This window comes from Triticum urartu, chromosome 4, assembly GCF_003073215.2.
Source record: "Triticum urartu cultivar G1812 chromosome 4, Tu2.1, whole genome shotgun sequence".
NCBI classification, from domain to species: Eukaryota; Viridiplantae; Streptophyta; class Magnoliopsida; order Poales; family Poaceae; genus Triticum; species Triticum urartu.
The window spans coordinates 286425693-286449842 of NC_053025.1; positions in this window are offsets into that span (position 1 = coordinate 286425693).

The following is a 24150-nucleotide window of genomic DNA, read 5'->3' on the forward strand; positions in this document are numbered from 1 at the left end:
TGGAGTCGCGCGGCTCGGTGATGTAGAACCACCCCGATTGCCACCCCTTTATGGTATCCATGTAGGTACCATCGAGCCAGGTGACATTAGGCATCTTGCCCACCATGGCGCCTCCGCATTCTGCTTGTTGTCCACCACCACCTTCGGTTTGACATTGAAGGTTTTCAGCCATAGGCCGAAGTGGGGCCTGATGCGGAGGAAGGCCTCGCACACGACGATAAATGCCGAGATGTTGAGGATGAAGTTGGGGGCCAGATCATGAAAATCCAGCCCATAGTAGAACATGAGCCCGCGGACAAACGGGTGGAGAGGAAATCCCAGTCCGCGGACGAAATGGGTAAGAAAAACTACCCTCTCATGGGGTTCGGGCGTTGGGACGATCTGCCCCGTATTCGGCAGCCGATGCGCGATATTCGCAGCTAGGTATCCCGCTTCCCGTAACTTTTTGATGTTCTCCTCCATGACGGAAGAAACCATCCACTTGCCTCCTGCTCCAGACATGCTTGGAGTGGTTTGAGAAGAAGAATGCGAGCTTGGGCGCTAGAGCTCAAGTGTGTGGGAATGGGTAAGCGAGAAGGAAGAAGGCGTGGGTGTAAAAAGTAAATCTTTGTCCCTTTATAAGGGAAGAGGAGGCGATGAGTCTCCCCACTTGCCTGGCAAAACCGCGTATTCCCCAGGTGCCGCAATTGATGGTGCGGTTGGGTTACCCATGTTCGTATTGATGAGAATCCCGTGATAAGGGGAACATGATATCTGGTTTGACAAGACGTATCAAGAACACCGCCTCGCGATATGTGTGGAGTTGGTTGAGAAAAGCGATTTGAATAAATAACCAGGCCATGAAGTGATGTCATACTATCGAAACGTGTTAGCAGATTAGATTTGTGGAAGTATTATCCTCTCTACGGTGGTATGTGGAACTTATTTTGCAGGGTCGGACACTATCCTTGTATTCAAACTCTTCCATGGTGTATTCGAAGGAGGAACCCGCCTTGCAATGCCGAAGACAACACTGCGCGCTGGACTCATCGTCATTGAAGCCTGGTTCAGGGGCTACTGAGGGAGTCCTGGATTAGGGGGTCTCCGGACAGCCAAACTATATCCTTTGGCCGGACTGTTGGACTATGAATATACAAGATTGAAGACTTCGTCCCGTGTCTCGATGGGACTCAACTTGGCGTGGAAGGCAAGCTAGGCAATACGGATATGTATATCTCCTCCTTTGTAACCGACCTTGTGTAACCCTAGCCCCCTCCGGTGTCTATATAAACCGGAGGGTTTTGGTCCATAGGACAACATACAATCATACCATAGGCTCGCTTCTAGGGTTTAGCCGCTCTGATCTCGTGGTAGATCAACTCTTGTAATACTCATATCGTCAAGAACAATCAAGCAGGACGTAGGGTTTTACCTCTATCAAGAGGGCCCGAACCTGGGTAAACATCGTGTCCCCTGCCTCCTGTTACCATCCGCCTTAGACGCACGTTCGGGACCCCCTACCCGAGATCCGCCGGTTTTGACACCGACAATTACACTGTGGTGTTCCAGGTGGTGTGAGTTGTGAAACTATTCCACATTGTTACAAATGAAGACCAAACTCATAACTCAAATATTCGCCTCCACGATCAGATCGTAGAAACTTTATTTTTCATGTTACGATGATTTTCCACTTCACTATGAAATTCTTTGAACTTTTCAAATGTTTCAGACTTATGTTTCATTAAGTAGATATACCCATATCTGCTCAAATCATCTATGAAGGTCAGAAAATAACGATACCCGCCGCGAGCCTCAACACTTATTGGACTACATACATGAGTATGTATTATTTCCAATAAGTAAGTGGCTTGCTCCATTGTTCCGGAGAACGGAGTCTTAGTCATCTTTCCCATGAGGCATGATTTGCAAGCATCAAGTAGTTCCAAAAGCCCATCAGCATGGAGTTTCTTCATGCGCTTTACACCAATATGACCTAAACGGCAGTGCCACAAATAAGTTGCACTACCATTATTAACTTTGCATCTTTTAGCTTCAATATTATGAATATGTGTATCACTATGATCGAGAGTCAACAAAAATAGACCACTCATCAAGGGTGCATGACCATAAAAGATATTACTCATATAAATAGAACAACCATTATTCTCTGATTTAAATGAATAACCGTCCCGCATCAAACAAGATCCAGATATAATGTTCATGCTCAACACTGGCACCAAATAACAATTATTCAGGTCTAAAACTAATCCCGGAGGTAGATGTAGAGGTAGCGTGCCGACGGCGATCACCTCGACCTTGGAACCATTTCCGACGCGCATCGTCACCTTGTCCTTAGCCAATCTTTGTTCAATTCGTAGCCCCTGTTTCGAGTGCAAATATGAGCAACAGCACCAGTATCAAATACCCAGGCACTACTATGAGCATTAGTAAGGTACACATCAATAGCGTGTATATCAAATATACCTTTTGCTTTGCCATCCTTCTTATCCGCCAAATAGTTGGGGCAGTTCCGCTTCTAGTAACTAGTCCCTTTGAAGTAGAAGCACTCCATTTCAGGCTTAGGTCCAGACTTGGGCTTCTTCCCGAGAGCAGCAACTTGTTTGCTATTCTTCTTGAAGTTCCCCTTCTTCCCTTTGCCCTGTTTCTTGAAACTAGTGGTGTTGTTAACCATCAACACTTGATGCTCCTTCTTGATTTCTACCTCCGCAGCTTTAAGCATCACGAAGAGCTCGGGAATTGTCTTTTCCATCCCTTGCATGTTATAGTTCATCGCGAAGCCTTTATAGCTTGGTGGCAGTGACCGAAGAACTCTGTCAATGACACTATCATCAGGAAGATTAGCTCCTAGCCGAGTCAAGTGGTTATGGTACCCAGACATTCTGAGTATGTGTTCACTAACAGAACTGTTCCCCTCCATTTTGCAGCTATATAACTTGTTGGAGACTTCATATCTCTCAACTCGGGGCGTTTTCTTGAAATATTAACTTCAACTCCTGGAACATCTCATATGCTCCATGAAGTTCAAAACATCTTTGAAGTCCTGATTCTAAGCCGTAAAGCATGGCACACTGAACTATTGAGTAGGCATCAGTTTTAGTCTGCCAGACGTTCATAACGTCCGGAGTTGCTCCTGCTGCGGGTCTTGCACCTAGCGGTGCTTCCAGGACGTAATTCTTTTGTGGAGCAATGTGGATAATCCTCAAGTACGGACCTAGTCCGTGTAGGTGCTACCATCATCTTTCAACTTAGCTTTCTCTAGAAACGCATTAAAATTCAAGGGAATGGTAGCACGGGCCATTGATCTACATCAACATAGATATGCAAAAACTATCAGGACTAAGTTGATGATAAATTAAAGTTCAATTAATCATATTACTTAAGAACTTCCACTTAGATAGACATCCCTCTAGTCATCTAAATGGTCACGTGATCCATATAAACTAAACCATGTCCGATCATCACATGAGATGGAGTAGTTTGTGATGATGAACATCTCTATGTTGATCATATCTACTATATGATTCACGTTCGACCTTTCGGTGTCAGTGTTCTGAGGCCATATCTGCATATGCTAGGCTCGTCAAGTTTAACCCGATTATTCTGCACGTGCAAAACTAGCTTGCACCCATTGTATGCGAACGTAGAGCTTATCACACCCGATCATCACTGGTGTCTCGGCACGACGAACTGTATCAATGGTGCATACTCGGGGAGAACACTTATACCTTGAAATTTAGTGAGGGATCATCTTATAATGCTACCGCCGTACTAAGAAAAATAAGATGCATAAAAGATAAACATCACATGCAATCAAAATATGTGACATGATATTGCCATCATCATCTTGTGCCTTTGATCTCCATCTCCAAAGCACCATCATGATCTCCATCATCACCAGCTTGACACCTTGATCTCCATCGTAGCGTCGTTGTCGTCTCGCCGACTATTGCTTCTACGTCTATCGCTACCGCATAGTGATAAAGTAAAGAAATTACATGGCGGTTGCATTTCATAGAATAAAGCGACAACCATAAGGCTCATGCCAGTTGCTGATAACTTTTGCAAAACATGATCATCTCATACAATAATTTATATCGCATCATTTCTTGACCATATCACATCACAACATGCCCTACAAAAACAAGTTGTGGCGTCCTCTACTTTGTTCTTGCAAGTTTTACGTGGCTGCTACGGGCTTCGAGCAAGAACCGTTCTTACCTACGCATCAAAACCACAACAATTTTTGTCAAGTGTGATGTTTTAACCTTCAACAAGGACCAGCCGTAGTCGAATTCGACTAGAGTAGGAGAAATATACACCCGCCAACCACCTGTGTGCAATAGCACGTTGGTAGAACCGGTCTCATGAACGTGGTCATGTAATGTTGGTCCGGGCCGCTTAATCCAATAGTACCGCCAAATCAAAATAAGATGTTGGTGGTAAGCAGTATGACTATTATCGCCCACAACTCTTTGTGTTCTACTCATGCATATCATCTACGCATAGACCTGGCACGGATGCCACTGTTGGGGAACGTAGCATGCAATCTCAAAAAAAATCATACAATCACGCAAGATCTATCTAGGAGATGCATAGCAACGAGAGGGGGAGAGTGTGTCCACGTCCCCTCGTAGACCAAAAGCGGAAGTGTTAGATTAACGCGGTTGATGTAGTCGAACGTCTTCATGATCCAGTCGATCTAGTACCGAACGCACGACACCTCTGAGTTCAGCACACATTCAACTCGATGATGTCCCTCGAACTCTTGATCCAGCAGAGGGTCGAGGGAAGGTTCCGTCAGCACCACGGTGTGGTGACGGTGATGGTGATGTGATCCGCACAAGGCTTTGTCTAAGCACTATGACGCTATGACCGGAGGAGTAAACTATGGAGGGGGGCACCGCACACGGCTAAGAGAACAATTGATGTGCCTTTGGGGTGCCCCCCGCCCCCGTATATAAAGGAGGGGAGGAGGAGGTGGCTGGCCAGGAGGGGCGCGCCAAGGGGGAGTCCTACTAGGACTCCTAGTCCTAGTAGGATTCGCCCCCACCCCCTCTTCTTTTCCTTCTCTTGGAGGTGGCAAGGGGGGAGGAGAGGGAGTAGGAGAAGGAAAGGGGGTGGCGCCACCTTCCCTAAACCAATTCGGCCTCCTCCCTTGTGGGGGGCGCACCATCCCCTTGTGGGCTGGTTAGCCTCCCTCCTATGGCCCATATGGCCCATATCTTCCCCCGGGCGGTTACGGTAACCCCTCGGTACTCCGGTAAAATACCCGAATCACTCGGAACCATTCCGATGTCCGAATACTACCTTCCAATATACTCTCTACCATTTTGAGACTCCTCGTCATGTCCGTGATCTCATCCGGGACTCCGAACAAACTTCGGTCACCAAAACACATAACTCATAATACAAATCGTCTTCGAATGTTAAGCGTGCAAACCCTATGGGTTCAGAACTATGTAGACATGACCGAGACACATCTATGGTCAATAACCAATAGCGGAACATGCATGCTCATATCGGTTCCTACATATTCTACGAATATCTTTATCGGTCAAACTGCAATAACAATATACGTTATTCCCTTTGTCATCGGTATGTTACTTGCCCGAGATTCGATCGTACCTAGTTCAATCTCGTTACCAGCAAGTCTCTTTACTCGTTCTTTAATGCATCATCCCACAACTAACTCATTAGTTACATTGCTTACAAGGCTTACAGTGATGTGCATTACCGAGAGGGCCCAGAGATACCTCTTCGATACTCGGAGTGACAAATCCTAATCTTGATCTATGCCAACCCAACATACACCTTTGGAGACACCTGTAGAGCATCTTTATAATCACCCAGTTATGTTGTGACGTTTGATAACACACAAGGTGTTCCTCAGGTATTCGGGAGTTGCATAATCTCATAGTCAGAGGAATATGTGTAAGTCATGAAGAAAGCTATAGCAATAAAACTTAACGATCATTATGCTAAGCTAACGGATGGGTCTTGTCCATCACATCATTCTCTAATGATGTGATCCCATTCATAAAATTTACAACACATGTCTATGGTCAGGAAACTTAACCATCTTTGATTAACGAGCTATTCAAGGAGAGGCATACTAGGGACACTCTGTTTTGTCTATGTATTCACACATGTACTAAGTTTCCGGTTAATAAAATTCTAGCATGAATAATAAACATTTATCATGATATAAGGAAATATAAATAACAACTTTATCATTGCCTCTAGGGCATATTTTCTTCACATACTACATGCATGAGTCCCCGGCAAGGTTCATGCTTTTCATTAATATGTTGATCAAACAAGTATAGACCTTACAGGACACAAATATGGATTAAAGAGATTACATAATTTGAACTAAAATTTGGAAAGTGCCTAGAGATTTAAGATTGGAAAAAGATAGAATGCCCGTGATTCCTTCACTTTGTCCTCTCCTTGTTCGAAACTATAGGGAGAGACGAAGAAGGCGGAGGGAAGGCCTGGCTAGGATTCAGCGCCTCCCTAGGATCAGGATGGCCCCATTCCCAGTCTAGGAGGAAGAAACCAGAGGGCAGGTGCGGATGGTGACACTACCGGAAGCCCAGACAGAGACGATGGTGCCGCCGGCAAACACGGCTCGTCGAAACGGTCACCCTCGTTCTTGACACGTCGTGGGTTGCCGCCACCTTCCGTACCGCTATCGCTCAAAGCTCCCACCATGATAGCCAAATTGGGCGCCATGTGCTCTGGGTAGCTCCACAGTAGGCATGGTTGTCTTTGACGGCCCGAAGATCAGGAGCCACCACCCTTTAATGGAGCATGTATGAGGACAAGGGGCTGTGCCATACGCCGGACGGGCATTTCCCTGGGAGGTAGGGACCACCTTCACCGATGGCGAACCCCTTCTGCAACCTCCCTCCGACGCCGTGGGAAGAAGGGGAATAGGCCATGATTGACTACCACGCCCTGCGTCCGTTACTGGCCTTGGCGTGGTGTCATCTGCGTTGCCTCTCACTAAAATTGAGGCCACGGGCGGCCCGGTGATGAGCACACCAGAGTTGCTACCTCCAGTGTTTCCACTGCGCCGCCCGCGTGCCCTCCTAAAGCTCGCATGAAGATGAGAGAGGAATCCCGCCCCGGCGAAGGCGTGACCATACCCTTCTCTCACTCCTCGAGCATCAGCACAAGCATTCGGCATCACCAACCCCAAGCCAGGCCCCGGGATCTGAAGGAAATATGCCCTAGAGGCAATAATAAAGTTGTTATTTATAGTTCCTTATATCATGATAAATGTTTATTATTCATGCTAGAATTGTATTAACCGGAAACTTGATACATGTGTGAATACATAGACAAAACAATGTTTCCCTAGTATGTCTCTACTTGACTAGCTCGTTAATCAAAGATGGTTAAGTTTCCTGACCATAGCCATGTGTTGTTATTTGATGAAAGGGATCACATCATTAGGAGAATGATGTGATGGACAAGACCCATCCATGATCTTAGCATAATGATCGTTACGTTTTATTGCTATTGCTTTCTTCATGACTGATACATATTCCTTTGACTATGAGATTATGCAACTCCCGAATATCGGATGAACACCTTGTGTGCTATCAAACATCACAACGTAACTGGGTGATTATAAAGATGCTCTACAGGTGTCTCTGAAGGTGTTTGTTGGGTTGGCATAGATCGAGATTAGGATTTGTCACTCTGAGTATCGGAGAGGTGTCTCTGGGCCCTCTCGGTAATGCACATCACGATAAGCCTTGCAAGCAATGTGATTAATGGGTTAGTTGCGGGATGATGCATTACGGAACGACTAAAGAGACTTGCCGGTAATGAAATTGAACTAGGTATGAAGATACCGACGATCGAATCTCACGCAAGTAACATACCGATGACAAAACGTATGTTGTCATTGCGGTTTGACCGATAAAGATCTTCGTAGAATATGTAGGAACCAATATGAGCATCTAGGTTCTGATGTTGGTTATTTCTCGAAGATGTGTCTCAATCATCTCTACATAGTTCTCGAACCCGTAGGGTCCGCACGCTTAACGTTCAATGACGATTTGTATAATGATTTATGTGTTTTGGTGACCGAAGATTGTTCAGACTCCCGGATGAGATCACGGACATGACGAGGAGTCTCAAAATGGTTTAGAGGTAAAGATTGATATATTGGACGATGGTATTCGGACATCGGGATGGTTTCTGAGTGGTTCGAATATTTATCGAAGTACCGGGGGGTTACCGGAACCCTCGGGGAAAGTACTGGAGCAACATGGGCCATAGGGGAGAGAGAGGGACGCCCACAAGGGGTGGCGCCCCCCACCCCCATGGGCTGTCTGAATTGGACAAGGGGAGGGGGGCGGACCCCTTTCCTTCTCCCTCTCCCACTTCTTCCCATTTCCCCCTCTGAAAGAAAGGAAGGTGGGCCGACTAGGACTAGGAGTCCTAGTGGGTCCCCCCCTCCACTTGGTGAGCCCCCTAGGGCCGGCCTCCTCCCTCTTCTCCTTTATATATGGGGGCAGGGGCACCCCAAAGCACATCAATTGTTCTCTTAGCCGTGTGCGGTGCCCCCCTCCACAGTTTACTCCACCAGTCATATTGTCGTAGAGCTTAGGCGAAGCCCTGCGCGGATCACATCACCATCACCGTCACCATGCCGTAGTGCTGACGAAACTCTCCCAAGACACTTAGCTGGATCTAGAGTTCGAGGGACGTCATTTAGCTGAACATGTGCTAAACTCGGAGGTGTCGTACGTTCGGTGCTTGATCGGTTGGATCGCGAAGACGTTCGACTACATCAACTGCGTTAAGCTAACGCTTCCCCTTTTGGTCTACGAGGGTACGTGGACACACTCTCCCCCTCTTGTTGCTATGCATCTCCTATATTGATCTTGCGTGATCGTAGGAAAATTTTTAAATTTCTTGCTGATATGTACATTTTGCATCATGCTTTTATATCAATATTTATTGCATTATGGGCTGTTATTGTCATAATACTTATGCATTTTCTCTCTTATTTTACAAGGTTTACATGAAGAAGGAGAATGCCGGCAGCTGGAATTTTGGGCTGAAAAAGGAGCAAATATTAGAGACCTATTCTGCACAACTCCAAATGTCCTGAAACTCTACGAAAGTCAATTTTGGAATATATTAAAAATATTAGGCGAATAAAGCACCAGAGGGGGCCACCAACCATCCACAATGGTGGAGGGCGCGCCCTACCCCCCTAGGCGCGCCCCCTGCCTCGTGGGCCCCCTGGGAGCCCCCCGATACCCATCTTCTGGTATAAGGTGGATTTTGCCTTGGAAAAAATCTGAAGGAAGCTTTCGGGATGAAGCGCCGCCGTCGCAAGGCGCAACCTTGGCGGAACCAATGTAGGGCTCCGGCGGAGCTGTTCTGCCGGGGAAACATCCCTCTGGGAGGGGAAATCATCACCATCGTCATCACCATCGATCCTCTCATCAGGAGGGGGTCAATCTCCATCAACCTCTTCACCAGCACCATCTCCTCTCAAACCCTAGTTCATCTCTTGTATCCGATCTTTGTCTCAATACCTCAGATTGGTACATGTGGGTTGCTAGTAGTGTTGATTACTCCTTGTAGTTGATGCTAGTTGGTTTATTCGGTGGAAGATTATTTATTTAGATCCTTTATGCACATTAATACCCCACTGATTACGAACATGAATATGATTTGTGAGTAGTTACGTTTGTTCCTGAGGACATGGGAGAAGTCTTGTTATAAGTAGTCATGTGAGTTTGGTATTCGTTCGATATTTTGATGAGATGTATGTTGTCTTTCCTCTAGTGGTGTTATGTGAACGTCGACTACATGACACTTTACCATTGTTTTGGCCTAGGGGAAGGCATTGGGAAGTAATAAGTAGATGATGGGTTGCTAGAGTGACAGAAGCTTAAACCCTAGTTTATGCGTTGCTTCGTAAGGGGCTGATTTGGATCCATATGTTTCATGATATGGTTAGATTTACCTTAATTCTTCTGTCGTAGTTGCGGATGCTTACAAGGGGGTTAATCATAAGTGGGATCCTTTTCCAAGGAAGGGCAGTACCCAAGCACTGGTCCACCCACATAACAAATTATCAAAGTAACGAACGCGAATCATATGAGCATGATGAAAACTACCTTGACGATAATTCCCATGTGTCCCCGGGAGAGCTTCCCTTTATATAAGAGTTTGTCCAGGCTTGTCCTTTGCTACAAAAAGGATTGGGTCACCTTGCTGCACCTTGTTTACTTTTGTTACTTGTTACCCATTACGAATTACCTTATCACAAAACTATCTGTTACCGATAATTTCAGTGCTTGAAGAGAATACCTTACTGAAAATTGCTTGTCATTTCCTTCTGCTCCTCATTGGGTTCGACACTCTTACTTACCGAAAGGACTACGATAGATCCCCTATACTTGTGGGTCATCAAGACTCTTTTCTGGCGCCGTTGCCGGGGAGTAAAGTGCCTTTGGTAGGTGGAATTTTGTAAGGCAAAATTTATATAGTGTGCTGAAATTTACTGTCACTTGTTACTATGGAAAATAATCCTTTGAGGGGCTTGTTCGGGGTATCTTCACCCCCAACCAGTAGAGCCAAGAGATGCTCCTCAACCTACTAAACCTACTGAAAATGTTTACTTTGAAATTCCTTTTGGTATGATAGAGAAATTGCTAGCTAATCCTTTTACACGAGATGGAACATTACATCCCGATATGCACCTAATCTATGTGGATGAAGTTTGTGGATTATATAAGCTTGCAGGTATGCCCGAGGATGTTATCAAGAAGAAGTTCCTCCCTTTATCTTTGGAGGTAAAGGCATTGACATGGTTTAGGCTATGTGATGATATTAGATCGTGGAACTACAACCGATTGAAATTGGAATTTCATCAGAAGTTTTATCCTATGCATCCGGTTCATCGTGATCATAATTATATATATAATTTTTGGCCTCGCGAAGGAGAGTATCGCTCGAGCTTGGCGGAGGCTTAAGTCAATGTTATATTCATGCCCCAATCATGAGCTCTCAAGAGAAATTATTATTCAAACAATTTATGCTCGGCTTTCTCTCAATAATCGCTCCATGCTCGATACTTCTTGTACTGGTTCTTTCATGATAAATACTATTGAATTCAGATGGGATTTATTGGAAAGAATTAAAGGCAACTCTGAAGATTGGGAACTCGACGAAGTTAAGGAGTCAGGTATAACACCTAAGTTTGATTGTGTTAGATATTTTATGGATACCGATGCCTTTCGTGAATTTAGCAATAAATATGGACTTGACTTTGAGATAGTAGCTTCTTTCTGTGAATCATTTGCTACTCATGTTGATCTCCCTAAGGAGAAGTGGTTTAAATATCATCCTCCCATTGAAGTAAAATTAGTCAAACTTATTAAAGTTGAAGAAAAGACTATAACTTGTAATGTTGATCCTATTGTTCCTACCGCTTATATTGAGAAACCACCTTTCCCTATTAGAATAAAGGATCATGCTAAAGCTTTAACTGTGGTTCGTAAGAGTAATGCTAGAACACCTACACCCTCTGAGCAAATTAAAGTTGAACCTTGTATTGCTATGGTTAAGGATCTCTTGGTCGATAATATTGATGGGCATGTTATTTACTTCTGTGATGAAGCTGCAAGAATTGCTAGACCCGATACTAAAAATAAACATAGACATGTTGTTGGCATGCCTATTGTTTCTGCTAAAATAGGAGATCACCGCTATCATGGCTTATGTGACATGGGCGCTAGTGTCAGTGCAATACCTTATACTTTATATAAAGAAATTATGCATGATATTGCACCTGCTGAGATAGAAGATATTGATGTTACTATTAAGCTTGCCAATAGAGATACTATTTCACCAGTTGGGATTGTTAGAGATGTTGAAGTCTTGTGTGGGAAAATTAAATATCCTACTAATTTTCTTGTTCTTGCTTCCCCACAAGATGACTTTTGCCACATTATATTTGGTAGACCCTTTTTGAATACTGTTAATGCTAAGATAGACTACGAAAAGGATATTGTTACTGTTGGTTTAGGGTATATGTCTCGTGATTTTAATTTTGCTAAATTTCCTAGACAACCCCATGGGAAAGAATATTGTTACTGTTGGTTTAGGGTATATGCCTCCTAATGATCCTTTAGAACAATATTTGCTAGACGATGAAAATGATATGTTTATGAATGAAAGAAGGGAAATAGATGAAGTATTCTTTAAACAGGGACCTATTTTGAAACACAACTTGCATGTTGAAGTTCTAGGGGATCCTCCTCCACCCAAGGGTGATCCCGTGTTTGAGCTTAAACCATTTCCTGATACTCTTAAATATGCTTATCTTGATGAAAAAAGATATATCATGTTATTATTAGTGCTAACCTTTCAGAGAAGGAAGAAGAGAAATTATTGAAAACTCTGAAGAAGCACAGTGCTGCTATTGGCTATACTCTTGATGATTTTAAGGGCATTGGTCCCATTCTATGCCAGCACTAAATAAAATTGGAGAAATACGCTAAACCAGTTGTTGATCACCAACGACGGTTAAATCCTAAGATGAATGAAGTAGTAAGAAATGAAATACTAAAGCTTCTGGAGGCAGGTATAATTTATCATGTTGCTGATAGTCAGTGGGTAAGTCATGTCCATTGTGTCCCTAAGAAGGGAGGTATTACTGTTGTTCCTAATGATAAAGACGAATCAATCCCACAAAGAATTTTTATAGGTTATAGAATGGTAATTGATTTCTGCAAATTAAATAAAGCTACTAGAAAGGATCATTAACCTTTACCTTTTATTGATCAAATGCTAGAAAGATTATCCAAACATACACATTTTTGCTTTCTAGACGGTTTTTCTGGTTTCTCTCAAATACCTGTGTCGAAAGAGGATCAGGAAAATACCACTTTTACTTTCCCTTTCGGTACCTTTGCTTATAGATGTATGCCTTTTGGTGTATGTAATGCACCTGCTATCTTTCAAAGATGTATGACTACTATATTCTCTGACTTTTGTGAAAAGATTGTTGAGGTTTTCATGGATGATTTCTCTGTGTATGGACCTTCTTTTGATGATTGCTTGAGCAACCTTGATCGAGTTTTGCAGAGATGTGAAGAAACTAATCTTGTCTTGAATTGGGAGAAGTGCCACTTTATGGTTAATGAAGGTATTGTCTTGGGGCATAAAATTTCTGAAAGAGGTATTTAAGTTGATAAAGCTAAAATTGATGTTATCGAAAAGATGTCGTGTCCTAAGGACATTAAAGGTATAAGAAGTTTCCTTGGTCATACCGGTTTTTATAAGAGGTTCATTAAAGACTTCTCAAAAATTTCTAGGCCTCTGACTAATCTCTTACAAAAAGATGTTCCTTTTGTATTTGATGATGATTGTGTAGAAGCATTTGAAATACTTAAGAAAGCCTTGATTTCTACACCTATTGTTCAGCCACCTAATTGGAATTTACCCTTCGAAATTATGTGTGATGCTAGTGATTATTCTGTAGGTGCTGTTCTATGACAAAGAGATGATAAGAAATTAAATGTTATCCAATATGCTAGTAAAACTCTAGACAGTGCCCAGAGAAATTATGCTACTGCTGAAAAAGAATTTTTAGCAGTTGTATTTGCTTGTGATAAGTTCAGACCTTATATTGTTGATTCTAAAGTAACTGTTCACACTGATCATGCTGCTATTAAATACCTTATGGAAAAGAAAGATGCTAAACCTAGACTTATTAGATGGGTTCTCTTGCTACAAGAATTTGATTTGCATATTATTGATAGGAAGGGAGCTGAGAACCCCATTGCAGACAACTTGTCTAGGTTAGAAAATGTTCTTGATGACCCACTCCCCATTGATGATAGTTTTCTTGATGAACAATTAGTTGTCATAAATTCTTCTCGTACTGCTCCATGGTATGCTGATTATGCTAACTACATTGTTGCTAAATTTATACCACCAAGTTTCACATACCAGCAAAAGAAAAAAGTTTTTCTATGATTTGAGACATTACTTCTGGGATGATCCACACCTTTATAAAGAAGGAGTAGATGGTGTTATTAGAAATTGTGTACCTGAGCATGAACAGGAATGGATCCTACGCAAGTATCACTCCGAGGCTTATGGAGGACACCACGCTGGAGATAGAACTACACATAAGGTATTACAATTCGGTTTTTATTGGCCTACTCTTTTCAAAGATGCCCGTAAGTTTGTCTTGTCTTTGTGATGAATGTCAAAGAGTTGGTAATATTAGTAGACGTCAAGAAATTCCTATGAACTATTCACTTGTTATTGAACCATTTGATGTTTGGGACTTTGATTATATGGGACCATTTCCTTCCTCTAATGGGTATACACATATTTCAGTTGCTATTGATTCTGTTACTAAGTGGGTAGAAGCTATTCCAACTAGTAGTTCTGATCATAACACCTCTATTAAGATGCTTAAAGAAGTTATTTTTCTGAGGTTTGTAGTCCCTAGATACTTAGTGACTGATGGTGGTTCACATTTTATTCATGGTGCTTTTCGTAAAATGCTTGCTAAGTATGATGTTAATCATAGAATTGCATCTCCATACCACCCACAGTCTAGTGGTCAATTAGAACTGAGTAATAGAGAGATTAAATTAATTTTGCAAAAGGTTGTTAATAGATCTAGAAAGAATTGGTCCATGAAACTTGATCATGCATTATGGGCCTATAGAACAGCATATAAAAATCCTATGGGTATGTCTTCGTATAAAATGGTTTATGGAAAAGCATGTCACTTACCTATCGAACTAGAACATAAGGCATATTGGGTCATTAAAGAGCTCAATTATAATTTCAAACTTGTCGGTTAGAAGAGACTATTTGACATTAGTTCACTTGATGAGTGGAGAACCCAGGCCTATGAGAATGCCAAACTGTTTAAAGAAAAAGTTAAAAGATGGCATGACAAAAGGATACAAAAGCGTGAGTTTAATGTAGGTCATTATGTTTTCTTATACAACTCCCGTCTAAGATTTTTTGTAGGAAAATCCTCTCTAAATGGGAAGGTCCTAATGTTATCGAGGAGGTCTATCATTCCGGTGCCATAAAAATCAACAATTTCGAAGGCACAAATCCGAAGGTGGTGAACGGTCAAAGAATCAAACATTATATCTCAGGTAATCCCATAAATGTTGAAACCAATGTTATTGACACCGTAACCCCGAAAGAGTGCATAAGGGACACTTTCCAGAACGTTTCAGACTCCGAAAAGGAATAGGTATGTGGTACGGTAAGTAAACCAACTCCAAAACAGTTCTAACAACATTTTTTCTCCATTTTGGATTACTTAAGAAAATAGGAAAATAAGTAGTCCAGAAAGGACACGAGGCATCCATGAGGGTGGAGGGCGCACCCTACCCCCCTGGGTGCACCCCCTGCCTCATGGGCACCTCGTGTGCCCTCCGGAGTTTGTTTTCTTGCACGATACTTCTTCTGGTCGGTAAAAATTCATTATATAATCTCCCGAAGGTTTTGACTACCATACCACGACAAAATCCTTTTTTTGTTTTGAGTCATTTCTGCCGCAGATTAGAGCAATATGTCATCCCAGGATTCAGAGGGAGAAAGCTATGTGGCAGATTACCTTGCAGACCCTAAGGTCTACGGGGACTTGGAGCATTGTGGTTGGACCACGGAGGAAGAAGAAGACTATGATCCTAGGGGAAAGGAGGAGACGAGCTCAAATAAAGATGAAGTCCCATTACCTCAACCTGGGGACATGCATGTGGAGTTCGAAAATTCAAGCCTCCCTGATAAAGCAAAGAAACCTAAGATCGATTTTATCCCTTTTCGCCTCTTGTAGAAGAACAAATAGGAACTATGCAGAAAGATATTAAGCCTTGAGCAGGAGATCGATGACCTAAGGGAGCAAAATTCTATCCTCAAGCGCAAATTAAGGAAGAAGCCTACATCATCAACAACTCAATCATCACCACCTCTGAAGAAAGAGACATAAATACATGGGTATGGGCACTCCCCTTGGGAACTGCCAAGCTTGGGGGAGGTGCCCCGGTATCGTATCACCATCACTTCTACCTTTACCTTTTTCTTAGTTCGATCCTTTTGGTTATATCTTGATCTAGTAGAGTAAAGTTTAGTATGATCTAGCTTTGAGTTTTTGTGTTGATCCTTATCTAAGTAATCGAGTCCGTGAGCTATATATAATAAAGATTAGTATTGAGTCGAGAGCTTGGTTATCTTTCTATGATCTTGAGGGAAGAAAAAAATAAAAAATAATAAAGAGATCATATTGATCTTATGGAGAGTAATGACTTCACATATAAAGAGTATGATGAATAAAAGTTGTTGAGAGTTGACAAACATTGTTTTGGCCATCGTTGCAATTAATAGGAAGTAATAAAGAAAGAGAGGTTTTCACATATAAATATAATATCTTGCACATCTTTTATGATTGTGAGCACTCATTAAAATATGATATGCTAAAAAGTTGATGTTGGACAAGGAAGACAACGTAATGGGTTACGTTTTCTTATATCCGAAATAAATTATATTGTCCTGGATCATCCAACATGTTGAGCTTGCCTTTCCCCCTCATACTAGCCAAATTCTCTACACCAAGTAGAGATACTACTTGTGCTTCCAGATATCCTTAAACCCAGTTTTGCCATGAGAGTCCACCATATCTACCTATGGATTGAGTAAGATCCTTCAAGTAAGTTGTCAGTGTTGCAAGCAATAAAAATTGCTCTCTAAATATGTATGATCTATTAGTGTGGAGAAAATAAGCTTTATACAAGCTTGTTATATGGAAGAAATAAAGGCGACGGACTACATAATAAAGGTCCCTATCACAAGTGGCAATATAAAGTGACGTTATTTTGCATTAAGATTTTGTGCATCCAACCATAAAAGCACATGACAACCTATGCTTCCCTCTGTGGAGGGCCTGTCTTTTATATTTGTCTTATACCTTATACAAAAGTCATGGTGATCTTCACCTTTCCTTTTTACACTTTATCCTTTGGCAAGCACTGTGTGTTGGAAAGATCCTGATATATATATCCAATTGGATGTGGGTTTTCATAAAGAATTATTGTTGATGTTACCCCTGAGGTAAAATGTTGGGAGGCAAAACTATAAGCCCCTATCTTTCTCTGTGTCCGATTAGTCCTTCATACCCATAATATTGTGTGAGTGTTAGCAATTGTGAAAGACTAAATGATAGTTGAGTATGTGGACATGCTGAAAAGCTCTTATATTGACTCTTTCCGATGTTATGATAAATTGCAATTGCTTCAATGACCGAGATTATAGTTTGCTAGTTTTCCAACAAAGTTCTGATTCATACTTTACATTGTGAATAGATTGTTACTTCAGTATAAGAAATCGTCTGACAATATATATATGTTGCTATTCTAAGAATGATCATGATGCCCTCATGTCCGTATTTTATTTTATTGACACCTCTTTCTCTAAATATGCGGACATATTTTTCGATATCGGCTTCCGCTTGAGGACAAGCGAGGTCTAAGCTTGGGGGAGTTGATACGCCCATTTTGCATCATGCTTTTATATCGATATTTATTGCATTATGGGCTTTTATTACACATTATGTCACAATACTTATGCCTTTTCTCTCTTATTTTACAAGGTTTACATGAAGAGGGAGAATGACAGCAGCTGGAATTCTGGGCTGGAAAAGGAGCATATATTAGAGACCTATTCTGCACAACTCCAAACGTCATGAAACTCCACGAAAGTCAGTTTTGGACTATATTAAAAATATTTGGTGAATAAAGCACCAGAGGGGGGCCACCCACTGTCCACGAGGGTGGAGGGCGCGCCCTACCCCCCTAGGCGCGCCCCCTACCTCGTGGGCCACTTGGAAGCCCCCCGATGCCCATCTTCTGGTATAAGGTGTCTTTTACCCTGGAAAAATTCAGAAGGAAGCTTTCGGGACGAAGCGCCGCCGTCTTGATGCGGAACCTTGGCGGAACCAATCTAGGGCTCTGGCAGAGTTGTTCTGCCGGGGAAACATCCCTCTGGGAGGGGGAAATCGTCACCATCGTCATTGCCATCGATCCTCTCATCGGGAGGGGGTCAATCTCCATCAACATCTTCACCAGCACCATCTCCTCTCAAACCCTAGTTCATCTCTTGTATCCAATCTTTGTCTCAAAACCTTAGATTGGTACATGTGGGTTGCTAGTAGTGTTGATTACTCCTTGTAGTTAATGCTAGTTGGTTTATTTAGTGGAATATTATATGTTCAGATCCTTTATGCACATTAATACCCCTCTGATTATGAACATGAATATGATTTGTGAGTAGTTACGTTTGTTCCTGAGGACATGGGAGAAGTCTTGTTATAAGTAGTCATGTGACTTTGGTATTCGTTCGATATTTTGATGAGATGTATGTTGTCTTTCCTCTAGTGGTGTTATGTGAACATCGACTACATGACACTTCACCATTGTTTGGGCCTAGGGGAAGGCATTGGGAATTAATAAGTAGATGATGGGTTGCTAGAGTGACAGAAGCTTAAACCCTAGTTTTTGCGTTGCTTCGTAAGGGGCTGATTTGGATCCATATGTTTCGTGCTATGGTTATGTTTACCTTAATTCTTCTTTCGTAGTTGAGGATGCTTGCGAGGGGGTTAATCATAAGTGGGATGCTTTTCCAAGGAAGGGCAGTACCCAAGCACCGGTCCACCCACATAACAAATTATCAAAGTAACGAACGCGAATCATATGAGCATTATGAAAACTGGCTTGATGATAATTCCCATGTGTCCTCGGGAGCGCTTTCCTTTATATAAGAGTTTGTCCAGGCTTGTCCTTTGCTACAAAAAGGATTGGGCCACCTTGATGCACCTAGTTTAGTTTTCTTACTTGTTACTTGTTACGAATTACCTTATCACAAAACTATCTGTTACAGATAATTTCAATGCTTGCAGAGAATACCTTACTGAAAACTGCTTGTCATTTCCTTCTGCTCCTCATTGGGTTCGACACACTTACTTATTGAAATGACTACGATAGATCCCCTATACTTGTGGGTCATCACATGCTACGTTCCCCAATAGTGGTATCAGAGCCAGGTCTATGCGTAGATGATATGCACGAGTAGAACACAAATAGTTGTGGGCGATCATAGTCATACTGCTTACCACCAACGTCTTATTTTGATTCGGCGGTATTGTTGGATGAGGCTGCCCGGACCAACCTTACATGACCACGTTCATGAGACCATTTCCACCAACAGACATGCAACTTGTTTTGCAAAAAGGTGGCTGGCGGGTGTCTGTTTCTCCAACTTTAGTTGAATTGAGTTTGACTCGGTCGGTCCTTGTTGAAGGTTAAAACAGCACACTTGACGAAAAATCATTGTGGTTTTGATGCGTAGGTAAGAATGGTTCTTACTAAAAGCACGTAGCAGGCACGTAAAACTTGCAACAACAAAGTAGAGGACGTCTAACTTGTTTTTGCAAGGCATGTTGTGATGTGATATGGTCAAGACATGATGTGATATACGTTGTTGTATGAGATGATCATGTTTTGTAAAAGTTATCGGTAACTGGCAGGAGCCTTATGGTTCTCGCTTTATTGTATGAAATGCAATCGCCATGTAATTGCTTTACTATATCACTATGCGTTAAAGATAGTCGTAGAAGCAATAGTTGGCGAGACGACAACGATGCTACGACAGAGATCAAGGTGTCAAGCCGGTGACGATGGAGATCATGATGGTGCTTTGGAGATGGAGATCAAAGGCACAAGATGATGATGGCCATATCATGTCAACATATTTTGATTGCATGTGATGTTTATCTTTTATGCATCTTATTTTGCTTAGTACGGTGGTAACATTATAAGATGATCCCTCACTAAATTTCAAGGTATAAGTGTTCTCCCTGAGTATGCACCATTGCGACAGTTCGTCGTGTCGAGACACCACGTGTTGATCGGGTGTGATAAGATCTACGTTCAGATACAATGGGTGCAAGATAGTTTTGCACGTGCGAAATACTCGGATTAAACTTGCCGGGCCTAGCATATACAGACATGGCCTCGGAACACTGAGACCGAAAGGTCGAACGTGAAACATATAGTAGATATGATCAACATAGAGATGTTCACCATTGAGAACTACTCCATCTGACGTGATGATCGGACATGGTTTAGTTGATATGGATCACGTGATCATTTAGATGACTCGAGGGATGTCTATCTAAGTGGGAGTTCTTGAGTAATACAATTAATTGAACTTAAATTTATCATGATTTTAGTCCTGATAGTTTTTGCATATCTATGTTGTAGATCTATGGCCCGTGCTACCGTTCCCTTGAATTTTAATGCGTTCCTAGAGAAAGCTAAGTTGAAAGATGATGGTAGCAACTACACGGACTCGGTCCGTAACTTTAGGAATATCCTCATTGCTGCATAGAAGAATTATGTCCTTGATGCACCGCTAGGTGCAAGGCCTGCTGCAGGAGCAACTCCGGACGTTATGAACGTCTGGCAAGCTAAATCTAATGACTACTCGATAGTTCAGTGTGCCATGCTTCACGGCTTAGAATCGGGACTTCAAAGACATTTTGAACATCATGGAGCATATGAGATGTTCCAGGAGTTGAAGTTAATATTTCAAGAAAATGCCAGTTGAGAGATATGAAGTCTCCAACAAGTTCTATAGCTGCAAGATGGAGGAGAACAGTGCTGTCAGTGAACGCATACTCAGAATGTCTGGGTACCATAACCACTTGACTCAGCTGGGAGTTAATCTTCCGGATGATAATGTCATTGACAGAGTTCTTCAATCACTGCCACCAAGCTATAAAGGCTTTGTGATGAACTATAATATGCAAGGGATGAACAAGACGATTCTCGAGCTCTTCACAATGCTCAAGGCTGCAGAGGTAGAAATCAAGAAGGAGCGTCAAGTGTTAATGGTTAACAAGACCACTAGTTTCAAGAAAAAGGGCAAAGGAAAGAAGGGGAACTTCAAGAAGAATAGCAAGCAAGTTGTTGCTCCCGGGAAGAAGCCCAAGTCTGGACCTAAGCCTGAAACTGGGTGCTTCTACGGCAAATGGACTAGTCACTGGAAAGCATAACTGCCCCAAGTATTTGGCGGATAAGAAGGATGGCAAAGTGAAAGGTATATTTGATATACATGTTATTGATGTATACCTTACTAATGCTCATAGTAGCACCTGGGTATTTGATATTGGTTCTGTTGCTCATATTTGCAACTTGAAACAAGGACTATGTATTAAACAAAGATTGGCTAAGGACGAGGTGACGATGTGCGTCGAAAATGGTTCCAAGGTCGATGTGATCGCCGCTGGCACACTACCTCTAGATCTCAGGATTAGTTTTAGGCCTGGATAATTGTTATTTGGTACCAGCATTAAGCATGGACATTATATCTGGATCTTGTTTGATGCGAGCCGATTATTCATTTAAATCAGAGAATAATGGTTGTTCTATTTATATGAGTAATATCTTTTATGGTCATGCACCCTTGATGAGTGGTCTATGTTCGTTGAATCTCGATTGTGGTGATACACATATTCATAAGATTGATGCCAAAAGATGCAAAGTTAATAATGATAGTGCAACTTATTTGTGGCACTGCCGTTTAGATCATATTGGTGTAAATCGCATGAAGAAACTCCATGCGGATGGGATATTGGAATCACTTGATGCTTGCAAACCATGCCTCATGGGCAAGATGACTAAGACTCCGTTCTCTGGAACAATGGAGCGAGCCACTGACTTATTGGAAATAATACATACTGATGTATGTGGTCCAATGAGTGGTAAGACTCGTGGCGGGTATCATTATTTTCTGAACTTCACAGGTGATTTGAGCAGATATGGGTATATCTACTTGATGAAACACAAGTCTAAAACATTTGAAAAGTTCAAAGAATTTCAGAGTGAAGTAGAAAATCATCGTAACAAGAAAATAAAGTTTCTACGATCTGATCGCGTAGGCAAATATTTGAGTTACGAGTTTGGTCTTCATTTAAAACAACATGGAATAGTTTCGCAACTCACGCCACCTAGAACACCACAGCGTAATGGTGTGTCTGAACGTCGTAACCGTAGTTTATTAGATATGGTGCGATCTATGATGTCTCTTACCGATTTACCACTATCGTTTTGGGGTTATGCATTAGAGACAGTTGCATTCACGTTAAATAGGGCACCATCTAAATCCGTTGAGATGACACCATATGAACTTTGGTTTGGCAAGAAACCGAAACTATTGTTTCTTAAAGTTTGGGGTTGCGATGCTTATGTGAAAAAGCTTCAGCCTGATAAGCTCGAACCCAAATCGGAGAAGTGCGTCTTCATAGGATACCCAAAAGAAACTGTTGGGTACACCTTCAATCACAGATCCGAAGGCAAGATATTTGTTGCTAAGAGTGGATCCTTTCTAGAGAAGGAGTTTCTCTCAAAAGAAGTGAGTGGGAGGAAAGTAGAACTTTATGAGGTAGTTGTACCTTCTCTCGAATTGGGAAGTAGTTCATCATAGAAATAAGTTCCATTGATACCTACACCAATTAGTGAGGAAGCTAATGATAATGATCATGAAACTTCAGATCAAGTAACTACCAAACCTCATAGGTCAACCAGAGTATGTTCCGCACCAGAGTGATACGGTAATCCTGTTCTGGAAGTCATGTTACTAGACCATGATGAACCTGCGAACTATGAGGAAGCAATGATGAGCCTAGATTCCACGATGGCTTGAGGCCATGAAATCTGAGATGGGATCCATGTACGAGCAAAGTATGGACTTTGGCTGACTTGCTCGATGATCGGCAAGCCATAGAGAATAAATGGATCTTCAAGAAGAAGACTGACGCTGATGGTAATGTTAGTGTCTACAAAGCTCAACTTGTTGCGAAAGGTTTTCGACAAGTTCAATGAGTTGACTACGATGAGACCTTCTCACCCGTAGCGATGCTTAAGTCTGTCTGAATCATGTTAGCAATAGCCGCATTTTATGAATAATGAAATTTGGAAAATGGATGTCAAAACTGCATTCCTTAATGGATTTCTTAAAGAAGAGTTGTATATGATGCAACCAGAAGGTTTTGTCGACCCTAAAGGTGCTAACAAAGTGTGCAAGCTCCAGCGATCCATTTATGGACTGGTGCAAGCCTCTTGGAGTTGGGATATATGCTTTGATAGTGTGATCAAAGCATATGGTTTTATACAGACTTTTGGAGAAGCCTGTATTTACAAGAAAGTGAGTGCGAGATCTGTAGAATTTCTAATATTATATGTGGATGACATATTGCTGATTGGAAATGATATAGAATTTCTAGATAGCATAAAAGGATACTTGAATAAGAATTTTTCAATGAAAGACCTCGGTGAAGCTGCTTATATATTGAGCATCAATATCTATAGAGATAGATCAAGATGCTTAATTGGACTTTCACAAAGCACATACCTTGATAAAGTTTTGAAGAAGTTCAAAATGGATCGGTCAAAGAAAGGGTTCTTGCCTGTGTTACAAGGTGTAAAGTTGAGTCAGACTCAATGCCCGACCACTGTAGAAGATAGAGAGAAAAGGAAAGTCATTCCCTATGCCTTAGCCATAGGTTCTATCTTGTATGCAATGTTGTGTGCCAGACCTGATGTGTGCCTTGCTATAAGTTTAGCAGGGAGGTACCAAAGTAATTCAGGAGTGGATCACTAGACAGCGGTCAAGAACATCCTAAAATTCCTGAAAATGACTAAGGATATGTTTCTCGTTTATGGAGGTGACAAAGAGCTTGTCGTAAATGGTTACATCGATGCTAGCTTTGACACTGATCCGGATGACTAAGTCACAAACCAGATACGTATTTATATTGGATGGTGGAGCTGTCAGTTGGTGCAGTTCCAAGCAGAGCGTCATGGCAAATGACACCTGCAAATGGTCTCTCTCAAACAACCCTGCAACCAAATAACAAAGAGTCTCTTGTGTCCCCAACACACCCAATACAATGGTAAATTGTATAGGTGCACTAGTTCGGCGAAGAGATGGTGATACAAGTGCAATATGGATGGTAGATATAGGTTTTTGTAATCTGAAAAAATAAAAACAGCAAGGTAACCAATGATAAAAGTG